Source organism: Euprymna scolopes, chromosome 10 (assembly GCF_053919585.1).
Source record: "Euprymna scolopes isolate OS-2025 chromosome 10, ASM5391958v1, whole genome shotgun sequence".
Classification (NCBI taxonomy): Eukaryota; Metazoa; Mollusca; class Cephalopoda; order Sepiida; family Sepiolidae; genus Euprymna; species Euprymna scolopes.
In genome coordinates this window covers 89,139,804-89,153,284 of record NC_136491.1, presented here as the reverse complement: position 1 = coordinate 89,153,284, position 13,481 = coordinate 89,139,804, and the positions used below count along the sequence as shown (strand labels likewise).

Here is a 13,481-nt window from a genome sequence, read left to right as displayed (position 1 = left end):
ATCATAAAATATCAACAGTATGTTTATTTATAAGATTAAGGCGCGTTCGAAATAAATAGTAGTTTTGATTTTTTTAGTCGCGTGCCAGGGACTCTATAAGTCACTCCGTCGGTCGGTCGGTCGGTCGGTCGGTCGTTCTGTTCGTACCACTTTTGTGCTCTGCCTTTTTGGTTAAGATTGAAGGTCTGTTCTTAATAGATGCTGTTTCAGCTTTCTAGGCTTTTTGGCTAAGATCAAAGTGTAGTATCTGTTCTTACTACATGCTGTACTTATGGTTGTAACTTTTCATTGCCCACATAGCTATTATAACGTTTCAAATTTCCTAAATCATATATTTTTTGTGATATAAAGTGGGGGATCACTTTATTGTATAAATTAAGGTAAAATGATCAGCTACTTCATACTCACTCAGTCTCAAAGCCATTCACGTCATTCTCCATTTCATTCAAGTTGTTTTTGAAAGATTCCAGTTATTTTGTAATCATTCAAGTCATTCGTAATGCCATTCAATTCATCCATAAGTTCATTAAAGCCATTCTAAGCCATTTACTTTTTATTTATTTAAGTCATATCAGCCCATGTTTCGGTCATTTTAGTTTATATTTAAGAATTTCATATTAATGCTACATTCACGCATTCATTCATTACACGAGAGCACGCGACTAATGGTTATATGCCTTGTTCTTATGTAATGTAGACTCCAGTCTATTGTTGATTAAAAAAAAACTGTGGGGAAGCATTTGACGCTACTGGGGGTTCACTGTGACGGATACTTAACAAAAGTAACCAAGGTAATCAATTGCGTTTTTTATTATTAGTCCACGGCTGTCTTAAGATGGTTGATTTGAAGAAATAAAATGCCAGAACAATATTTGAAAATATATGTATGGTGTGAACGATGTGGTGTGGATGTTTGTCTTCTATTTCCGAACGAAATAAAACAGTCGTTAGCAAGTGCGTAAATCGTTCATGGTATGTAATGCGTAATTTTTCAAGACGTTTAGCAGTTAGCTTTTTAAAAAAGATAGGTTGCGTTTTTTTATCTTTTAGGCAGTGAATAGAGTCATAAAAACGCAATATGCATAATATTTATATTAATTCAAATGCGTTTATTCTGTGGTTTCTATTGATTTAATGATTCATTTTTATTTAATTATCGATATTACAATTAGTTGTGCAAGTTAGTTAATCCGCATTTAAATTTAAGTTCTCCATTTTTAAATAATTATACTAATTACAGGAAATAAATTTTAAAAACCGTGATGCTGTTTGCGTTTGAAATTTAATGAACACTGAGACAATGAATCTTTGAGAAGATATATTTTAAATAAATTGAATGAATAAAGCTGGTTTAAAATTGAAAAAACAATGACCATGCTGCGAGAGATTAAACAATAACACGTTTAATTAATAGCTATAATTATATATTACTAATAGATCAACCCAACTGTGCTCGGGCCCTATGCACTGTTCATAACTTTATATGCATATATATATATATATAGATTAAAAGTATGTGGTCATCCCGAAAGGATGAAACACTAGTGTCTGTAGGTATTTAATTATTATAGTAAAAAACTTATATATATATATATATATATATATATATATATATATATATATATATATATATATATATATATATATATATATATACATTAAAAAGTTTAACTCATGACTAAATACGTTAAACCTAAGATATCAAGTGTTTAGACCCAAAATTAGCGAAGCATTTTGCTAGTGTCTGCAAAAGAAAACTCTTTCAACTTTGATCTCTTGATGCTTAAATTCGCGCGCAAAAACTGATAAAAAAAAACTTGTTGCATGTCTGTATAGCCTTATGCAAAATTTCAAAAGTTTATACCCAAAATTGGCTGTATAGTTTGCTAGAGAGCGCAAAGATAAAACTTTTTGAACTTTAACCCCTTGGCAGTAAAAATTCCGGCCACAAACCGATGAAAACCTTCTTCTAAGCCTGAATATAATTTATATAGCATTTCAAATGCTGAGACCAAATATTGGCTAAGTAATTTGGTAGAGACCGCAGAGGTCATTTTTTTTTAATTTTGGCTCTTTAACATTTATTGTTTTGTGATTAAATCAAATTAATGCGATCCATTTGAAAATACCTACATTTAAATTTCAAGTTTTCAGACCAAAAATAAGCGAAGGAGGTTGGCAGAGTTTTATGAGGTCAAATCGTTAATTTTGACAACTTTGCAGCTAAATATCCAAGCCAAAACCAAATAAAAAGATTTAGACAAATCTCAGTACCCCTTATGTTAAGTCTCAAGTCTATAGACTGAAAAATCCCAGTGTGGATTGGATTGGTAGGGGAATGTGCATACAAAGACACACAGAGAAACAATCTCACTTTTACAGATGTATAGATTAATGTTTATTTATCACATATCTAGTTAAGTTTTACTAACCTATATTTGCTGACAATTATAACATGAGGTAACCTATATATGCATGCATTAGATATGGCGTGGTTCTGGAAATGCTTTGTTATTTTTAATATTTGTTATATATATATATATATATATATATTTATATATATATATATATATATATGTATATATATAGACTCATAAGCATATATATATACACATATACGAACACACATATATAAACATATATACATATACACACATAACAAAATATACACACGCATAAATATATACTAACATACATAAACATAACCACACGCACACACCCATATATATCTTCCAATTTATATATATGTAATGGTGTGTTAGTGTGCATGAGTTTTGATATGTATGTATGTATAAATTGTAAGAAATCTAAAACATTATATTGCCTCTTTATTTAGAATGGGTGCCGATCAGATGAAAGGCTCACAGAACGTATTGATTAGTCTAGATCGATTGCTCACGTCGACATAAATCAACTTAAATTGTAGTAAAGTCATTCGGTTTCTAGGAGTTCGATTAGGATTACTTTTACTTTCGTTTGGAAAATATTCTCAATACCAGTATGAGAAAATGGCATTACAATCGATGTAATATGATTGAAAATACTGTTTAGAAATGGTTTCAGTCGATAAAATAGTACGGTGTCTGGGAAATGTATGTATATATATATATATATATATATATATATATATATATATATATATGTATATATATATATATATATATATATATACCCACTCATGAGCAAAAAAAAAAAAATATGGCCCAAGAGTGAAAGAAGGAAGAAATCGATTTTCCAATATTTTCCCATGAATTTTGTTAATTTTAACTGAAAATTTATATTTTGCTTATCATTATTATTATAACATATAATAATATGTTTAAAATTTTATCCTAAAAACGGTAAGACCGCATTTTGGTTAGGATAACGGATAAAAAATAACAAATTGCAGGATTAAGGCAGTTCAAAATGACTTACAAGCCGAGTTTTGATATTTTTAATAAAAGGAAAAGTGAAAAAAAAAATTTTCTGCCGTGAGGGGAATTGGTCAAAAGTTCGAGGTCGAATGCTTGGTAAAAGGGAAATCTGGACCTGGTCACTCTAGAGCATTCATTTTGACGGACGACCACAGGCTAAAATTAACTGTTTTGATGGATTGAAAGAAACCTTATGTTGACAATAGCAAAGAATTCAAAACAAGGGATGGGAATTCCCTTTCTAGGTATACAATATCTAGACGAATGGAAGACATGTGATTCTCTTCTAAAAGGTGTGCAAATAGGCCTTTTTTATCGAAGGAAAACATCAATGAAAGAAAGAAATTTTTCTAGTGTTATGGCAAGAAAGATACAGATTGGTTCAGAAATATTTTCTGGTCAGATAAATCAAGATTTTGTCTTGTTATTGATGCTCATATATATGCATATATACATATATATATATATATATATATATATATATATATATATAGAGAGAGAGAGAGAGAGAGAGAGAGAAATATATATATATATATATATATATACACATATACATATATATACATATATATATACAGACATATATACTTATATATACAGACATATATACATATATATACAGACACATATACATATATATACATACACATATATATACACACACACATATATACACACACACACACACATATATATATACAGGTTTGAGGTGTTCAATAGTAAAAAACTAATGAAGACAAGGAGGTTGTACAATAGTGCTCAATAAAAAGAGTAAAATATATTTTTTTATTATTTGGGGTAAACAGTTACATATGGTCGTTACAAATAGCCATCTGTTTCCGTCAAAGAGACTTCATCAGGCGACCTGGAACCTCTCGACGCCAAAAAGAAAAATGAACAACTGGATAGATTATAAAGAAATTAAAGAAAAATTGAGCTCCTCAAAAAAAGTATAAAAAAGAATTTATAATAAATTGCGAGTTCTCTAAAATAAGATGATAGAAAAAGGGGATAGAAAAAAGAAAAAGGAAAGATCGCATTAGGACCTATTTGAAGATACTCAAAACTTTTCACAACAAAATGTAAATTTGAAATAAAATTAAAAATGAGTCATAATTTTATTGGGACTCTCGGTTGTACAGGAGGGTGGTGTGGGAGGGAGTTCTACTTATATTGAACGTGTCATGGAAAGAAAAGCACTTTGCATTTGTATTATTTCACTCCGAGAATTACGTGTCGTTATGCGTTAAGTTAGGGGTGGGGGGGAGTGACTAAGGCAGACATATTCATTTTGAGGCATATATCTGCATACATACATACGTACCAACTATACAAATATATACATACATGTGCGAAAGCGACAAAAACATACACACGTTAATATATACATAAAAAAACATACGCACACGCAAGAATACACCTATATGTATAGATACACAGATAATCACATTTATACAAATATACAGATCCGTACAAATATACAGACTTACACACACATATAGAAATATACACACACATATACCCAAATACTTATACGTACCTATATATATACACACATACACACACACACACATATATATATATATATATATATATATATATATATATATATATATATATATATATATATATAGAGAGAGAGAGAGAGAGAGAGAGAGAGAGAGAGAGAGACAGATAAAAAACGCACACTAACACACGCACACACAGACTTTAAATGACAAAGATATAAAATTAAAAGATTATCGTAAGAAAGGAAGCCAGGTTCTAACACATGTTTAAATTTGCTGAAGATTCACATTCAGTTTGTACCATTTCTCTCTATTCTTCTTTTCATTCCTTTTGCATAGGTAGAAGCGTAATGTTTTTTAATGCTATGTTTCTGTAATATGTATTTTATGTATTTCTATCAGGATTCGACCTCTAAAAGAAAGTGACCGTTATATTTTTAAAACTAATTAACCGAAATATTATCGTGATCGTGTAGTGCCATATATATATATATATATATATATATTAGTGATGGGACGATTTGAATGTCTTTCCGATTCCGATACAATTACCGATTCCGTATTAAATTTCCGATTCCGATACAACTATCGTTTCTGATTCTGATTCTGATAAATCCGTAAATATTAAACTATAAAGTTGATAATTTTTCGTGATTACCATAAAACCCCGTGTTTCATGTTCATATATTTTCTCAAACGTAAAAACACACTTGTGTGGTGGGGTGATTAATAAATTTTTGCATTATTCGTAGTTTAAAACCAATAAATATTTATTATTTTATTATTACTAATAGCAGTGGAATTTGTTGTTTTTTAACAGAATTAAATAAAAACAAACATAATTAAAATAATTGTGTTTGTATGTGTGTGTGTGTGTGTGTGTGTGTGTGTGTGTGTGTTATTATATGTGTATGTATACATGATATATTGGGGGGCACTTGGCACAACAAAAACGAAAATATAGAGTCATCCAGATATTATATGCGGTAGCTAGCTTCCTCAAAATAGTGGCATTCAACAAATCACTGTTATATTTACTATGCAGACATTATTAATATGTTATTTGCAAACATGTAAGTAGTCATTTAAAAACTGTCTTATGAAAAAGGAGTGGTTACGATATTAATCATGAATAATTTTGTTCAAAGCAGTTTACATTAGGAAAGTGTATACAACGAGAAACACTAATATAACTACACAATAAAGAAAATATTAATACTAATATTAAAAGATTTACTTTAGTAAATAAGTAAAAATAAATTATATAGGAAAAGATCCATCTCGTATATATTTATTAGTGCCGATACATTTAGAAAACAAACATGTTCAGGAGCGCATATACAATCGGAAAATCACCGGATTGAGTTTAATAATAATTAACTGCTACAGAAAGTAAGTTTACGAAAATTATTTGATAGTCAGTGAGTGGAAAGATGTATTGTATTATATCTCGATATAAATATACACTAACAAACTGTAACACAGAGTTCGTATTACTAATGTAATCTAAACAAAAAAATTCCGAGATACAAAAACTGGCATAAAATACTTAGGTAATATCTAGCTTGGATTATAATGTTTATTTGGGGATCACATCATAGCGGACCATCTCTTATGTATGCAGTGACGAAGGCGATTTATACTAGTTAAATGGATTTATGTAGAGATGATGGAGTTAGTGCCATAAACAAGTAAGGAAACCTGAAAAATTAAAACAACAGGAACATTGTAGATAATGAAAAAAGTGTCTCAAATTAATAGTCGTTCAAAAATAAAAATCGATTAATTTCATGTTCAAAGGATATATAATAGTCGTCCATCTAATTGAATACTTTACTAGAGTTTACATATTTCCTCACTTAAAAAAATGTGAGATGAAATAAAAAAACATAAAAAAGACACACAAACACACATACAAACCCACATATATGCATATATATGTGTGTGTATATATGTATATATATATGTTTATATATGTATATATATGTGTATATATACATATATATATGTATATGTTTATATATGTATATATATATGTGTGTGTATATATATGTGTGTATATATACATATATGTATATATATATGTGTATATATATATGTATATATACGTATGTATATATATGTATATGTATGTGTATATATACGTATGTATATATATGTATATATATGTATATATATGTATATATGTATATATATGTGTGTGTATATATATGTATATATATGGGTATGTATATATATGTATATATATATATGTATGTATATATATGTATGTATAAATATGTATATATGTATACATATATGTATATATATATATATATATATATATATATATATATATATATATATCCAATCTAAACTTTGACGTGGGTTACCTAGTGGATTAAAGTGCGAGTTAAATCATTTCGTTTAATGAGAATAAGACACAGCTCGTTTTTTTATTGTATGTGTGTAACATTTCCTGCTGGGTTTCTCATTGGTTACTCGGCTCTTGAAGATAAAATGACTCTACAACACATCAGTCTTATTTTCTCATCAAATATTTATTGTAGTACAGAGATCAAAGCTATCACTTTTTTTTGCTTTTCGTAAATTCTTTTCTCATTAATACTTTCTTATACCTGGATTTACCCTCTATTTCCCAGGTCTACTTTCAAAACATATATTGGGTATTTTAGTCACATTGTGTCTATTGAATCCTTGATCCTGAGCAAAAATGAATCTGTTTTTCGATATGCCTCAACATATTTTCTCCTTTAAAACCTATATCTCACAGATATAATGTTGCTACTCTCAGTTTTTTTGTACACCTTATGGCGGGTGTGTTCAAAATATTATAATCTATTCTGTTTCCTTTGTTTAAATAGATCCATTTATCTTCCAATCTAAGTATGTAGGTACGATTATAACATGATTGAAATAAAACTATTAGATAAATTATGAATTATTTAAAATATCTCTTAATGCAGAAATAAAAACGAACACGTGTTATCTGTTTTTTTAAAAAAGTGATCACCACTTATCAAGGCCCGGAAGCCACTCAGGGATAAGGGTTATTGCAAGTACATTACGCTAGTGTGGAGATTTGATGAAGTGTTTACTTAAGGGGGCGGTTCATTAGGAATTTGTTAATATTGGACTTGAAGACATCTGTTGTAGTCCATTGGGAAGAAGGCAGATGGAACAGAGTTCCACAGGCGTGCAGTTCTAAGAAAGAAGCTTTGTTCATGGAATCCGCGTTTTTATTTAGGCACAGATATAGAGTGGGGGAAATTTTTCACAGTGGATTCAGCTAGACGGGTGTTTTTCGTGACAGATTGGCGAGGGGGGGACCAGAGATTGGAGTTAAGACGAGCACCTGCCATGGAAATAACGATAAAACAAGGATAGGTTCGCAACGTCTCTTCTGTAGGAGAGAGGTTGCAGGGCAGAGAAAAGCACATCCCCCACTAAGCCACGAAGTCTATTTTGTACTCAGTCAAGGCAGGATAGGCTGTTTTTAGCAGCTCCTGCCCAGATATAGCAACAGTATTCCATCCTTGGACGCACCTGTTGCACGAAATTTATATTTATTCAAAGAATATCTAACAATAACTGGTCATTAATCCAGAATTGCCAACAAATAATATTCGCTGATGTCGCATTTATATAGCATGACCCACAAAAAGTGGAGTATATTAAATGGGGTTGGCATTCATCCAATGTATAATAAATGGGCTTTGTTAGAATGTAAGAATTCAAGCGCAATACGTTCATCTAAGGTTCGCTTGCATCGTTTACTTTTACAAAAGTTGGACTGCTTAATCTTTATATATTTTTATATAATTGAGTTTATGCCTTCTTCTCTCGTTATGATTCATCTATATTTGTAATCTTTGAACTAGACATACTTTGCAATTATATATATATATATATATATTTATATATATATATATATATATATATATATATATATATATATATATATATATATATATATATATATATTAGTAATTTATAAAATATATATGGCGATTAACCTACACCGAATATTCCGCGTTTCATCCACTCTAGGACTCTTTAGACTTATGCACCTAGAAGAGTCCTTGAGTGGATGAAACGCGGAATATTCAGTGTAGCTTAATCGCCATATATATTTTAAAATTATTTACTAGCTCTACCTACGTATTGAGCACTTTTGAAGTAAATACTTAAAGTTTACGCATATATTTATACTTTCGTATATTAATTTTATGTGAGTAAATTAAGTAGTTTATATATATATATATATATATATATATATATATATATATATATATATATATATATGTGTGTGTGTGTGTGTGTGTGTTTGGACGTTTTTTTTTACTTTAAAACTATATATAACAGAACAATTATTTAAGTTTATATTTATATTTTTCTCATTCCTAAGAAAACTATTTCGTCAGCAGTAATTCATTTAATCACATGCAATCAATTAATCAATTTGCTCTTTAGAATTCACATTAGTCCTAATGTTAATTTAAGGGATTCTCAGCTGTTTACTATGTAACTCTGTTTTGGGGGTTTAAAACAAAACAGTATATTAAATCATGCCCTCCTAGCAGTGTAGATCCAAATCCGCTCCTGTAATAAAAAAGAATACAGATATTAGATCTCGTTTCCTACCCTTGATAAATTTGGCTAGCTTATGTAATAAACATGTTTTGCTTACGTGTATATATATATATATATATATATATATATATATATATATATATATATATATATATATATATATATATATATATATATATATACATATAAGAGAGAGAGAGAGGGGGAGAGATATGTGTGTACGTGCGTGTAAAAATCTAGAGAAAAAGTAAGAGAGAGGTAAGTAAGGACTATTTATGCTGATACTTTGTCTATTAATAAATCTGTATGAATTGGAGAACGCAGTTTTAATGCCTTACAGTCCAAATATATAGGCTATATATCTTGTTTTATTTATGTCACTTTAAACCGTACTAAAATAGTATTGAACTCTTCTTTTTGTGGATAAGTTAACATAAATTAACAAATTATCGATTAATGCTATATATTTTATTTTTAGTGTATTTTAAACGTCTTATTAGTGGGGTCATATAGTTCATAGTGAGAAAAAAAGCATTAAACAACATTCCAAGTATGCGACTTCCGTTTAAAGACTACTTAAACTAATTTAGCATCATCAAATAATTTATCATTGTCACAGAACATATGCAACACTAGATAGCATATATGATAGTAATGAATGATAGGATAATGCATTAATAAATCTATCACACTAAGTACACACACACACTATATATATATATATATATATATATATATATATATATATATAAGATTACATATAGTAAACAAGATATTATAGTAGATATTACGGTTTATAACTCGATTGTGTTAAGTATCGACTATAAATATGTGTTGACTACTAGACAAACACAATGTTTTTTTTCTCTTATTCTCAGATGGTTTGTAGACGTCATGTGCTGGTTAATAAGGAAAAGTGTGGATATCGAACCGTGCTTTGTCACTTGTCGTTTAAGACTTATTCTGATATAAACAGAAAACAAATTAAAAAAAAACACCGGCCCATAAGATTACGTCAAGTCTTTGTAGAATTTTCCATTGATATCGACGATTTTATCAGACAACCGCGTTTAAGAGCAATTTATGTATATATATATATATATATATATATATATATATATATATATATACATATATATATATATAAATATATATATATATATTATATGGAAAAATGCGCGCATGAAAAGTAATATTCTTAAGATTTTATTAAACCTGGAAAAGTAAAGAATAAGATATTCTAGTAAAGTAAAAAAAAAGAATATTTTAGACTTAAAATATTAGAGCTAAAAATAACATTTGAATATTGATTATTATTTTATTTATTATTTGCATATGCTGTAGTTTATTGTTGAGTTAGAAAGGGTGTCAGTCGCTGGATTGAATTTATTTCCCCCCTATTATTTGTATATATTTATGTAGTGAAAATTGTTTGAATAAAATTCTTTCATTAGTTAGTTAGTTAGTAGATGGAATTAATAATTTTATAATTTACATAAAAATTAATAATTTTATTATATCATAATTAGGATCATTTAATTCTTTCTAACTCAACAATAAACAACAACATATGCAAATAATAAATAAAATATTTATCAATATTCAAATTTTATTTTTAGCTGCAATATTTTAAGTCTAAAAAATTCTTATTTTTTACTTTACTAGAATATCTTGTTCTTTACTTTTCCAGGTTGAATTTCTTGTCCTTTACTTTTCCAGGTTTAATAAAATTTTAAGAATATTACTTTTCATGCGCGCATTTTTCCATATAATCCAGGATTTTTCCAGGCATTGCTATTGTATTAATATATAAATTTATAATATTTATTAATGATTGTCCCAAAAAATTAGCTCTCAAACACACATTTATGCAATATTTATCATTCGATCACAGTAGTTCCGAGCCAGGGTCTCTACCGAGACTGCGGTTCATGAATTCGTGATCTGTATAGAGCGTAAACTAACAAAAAAGAAGATGGCACTAGGTGTCTTTTTAGATATCGTTGCAGATTTTGACAACATACCCTTCAGTAGTATGTTCAAGTCGCTACGAGAACTCAATGTGCCACCAGTACTCATCCGATGGATTGAGTATATGGTGAGGCACAGAACAGTTCAAGTAGAACTACTGAGGGTAACTGTTAAAAGGGAAGTAGTTAAATGAAACCCCCAAAGTGGGATTTTATCACCTTTACTATGGAACTGTATGCTGAATCCTCTTTTAAAGGAGTTTAAAAATAGGAATATTTATGCCCAGGCTGATGCTGATGACATCGCAGTGCTGGTCGCGGGTTCAAAAGCATCATTGGTCAGACGCATTGCCAAAATGGGACTACATTTTTCATCAAATGTGATAACGAAAAATTTGAGTTCATTCAAAGAATATGTATATTATAGAATTCACTAATATTTTTAATCGATGAATTCACCATTTTTTGCCATAAAATCATAAGGAGAGTTTAAAAAAAATTAGTTATAAAAAAAAAAGTTCGGTTTTTTAATTATAAAAAAAAACGATACACGGGATTGAACCTAAAATCTTTCCACCAACCCCCGATACTCTAACCGTTACGCTAACATGTCATATTGGCAAAATCGCAGTAAAAAATATTTATATACAAAAAAAGTTATGCAAAATAAAAAAAAAAAAAACATTAGTCACTTATGTACTTACTCTCCTGTTTGTGAACCCACATATTTTGTTGTAACTTTTTTTCTACTGAACCAATTTTCGAATTTTTTTTTCAAAACGTAGCTAATGAGGTGTTTTATCCAAATATATAACCTATTTGAAATTTGGTTGCGAAGGGAATTAGTGGTGGGGGTTTGAATGTGTCTCGATTCATTCAATTTCGGACTTAAGCATATATTCAACCACTACCGTGGTTGAATGATATATATATATATATATATATATATATATATATATATATATATATATATATATATATATATATACAGGGTGTTTCAAAAATCTTGGGAACATTACAACATATTTAAAATCGTTATGTTCCCAAGACTTTTGAAACACCCTATATATTACCATATATCTGATAAGTTCTCTTCCACTTCAAGAACTTATTGAACAGGTTCCTAAAATGAGATTGAGAAATCAGCGGCTTTAAAGATGGACGCTCTTAACGTCCAAAAAGTGTCTGGGCTGCCCCGTCGTCATTCCCAAATAAGGGAGTCCCAGGCGATTAGGAATAATCTAACGCCGTTTCAAAGAGAGGTCATATTTTCGATGATGGGCCTTTTAGAACTGCACAGCACTAAACTGGAATCGCAAAGTCAACATGGACCGGATAATTACAGGAATGGTTTAATCTCTGTCGATCTTTTCCTGGAAAGGGGGTATATTAATAAAAACAACTCATCAATCGTTACTCAAATAACTTCAGAATTTGAATTTTTGCTTTGAATGTCTCTGCCTGACTTATCAGATTAAAAATACTTGCTTATTAGCGTCATCTCTTTATTGTGTTGTTGTGCTTTTTAAAGAATGATGCGTACAAATTCTTATGATTTTCCTTTGGCCAACACAAATATCTAATACTTATCGTTACACAGGAATTATTCGAAGATTTACATTCCATGTGATGTGAAAATTGCGAAAAAAAAGGAAACTAGAAATTAAATATATACAATGTGAACAATAATAATCCAATAATAAACTATTTTTTTAGTTTTTTTTTAATCGGGCAAATTGTTTAATATACGTAAATCTATTACATTAACAACGCTGCCCACTTGTTCCAGGCATTCATTCTGTTTACACTTATTTTTATCGTAAACGTATTAGTCACGCCCGAGAGTATCCTATATAACAAGAAACCCACCACATTCGCCGACGCGTGTGATATTGTTGTCACATGTGCGTTTCCACCTCAATACATTCGTCTCTTTCTTTTACAGAGCCTTAAAAAATGTCCACAATCTTATAGATTAAGCGCTGCCAACCAAG

General features: G+C 29.4%; 1 pseudogene; it reads left to right on the top strand.

Moving 5' to 3' along the window:
• The first annotated feature begins 206 nt into the window (after positions 1-206).
• LOC145286729 (U2 spliceosomal RNA) lies at positions 207-364 on the top strand (annotated as a pseudogene).
• Positions 365-13,481: the final 13,117 nt, after the last annotated feature.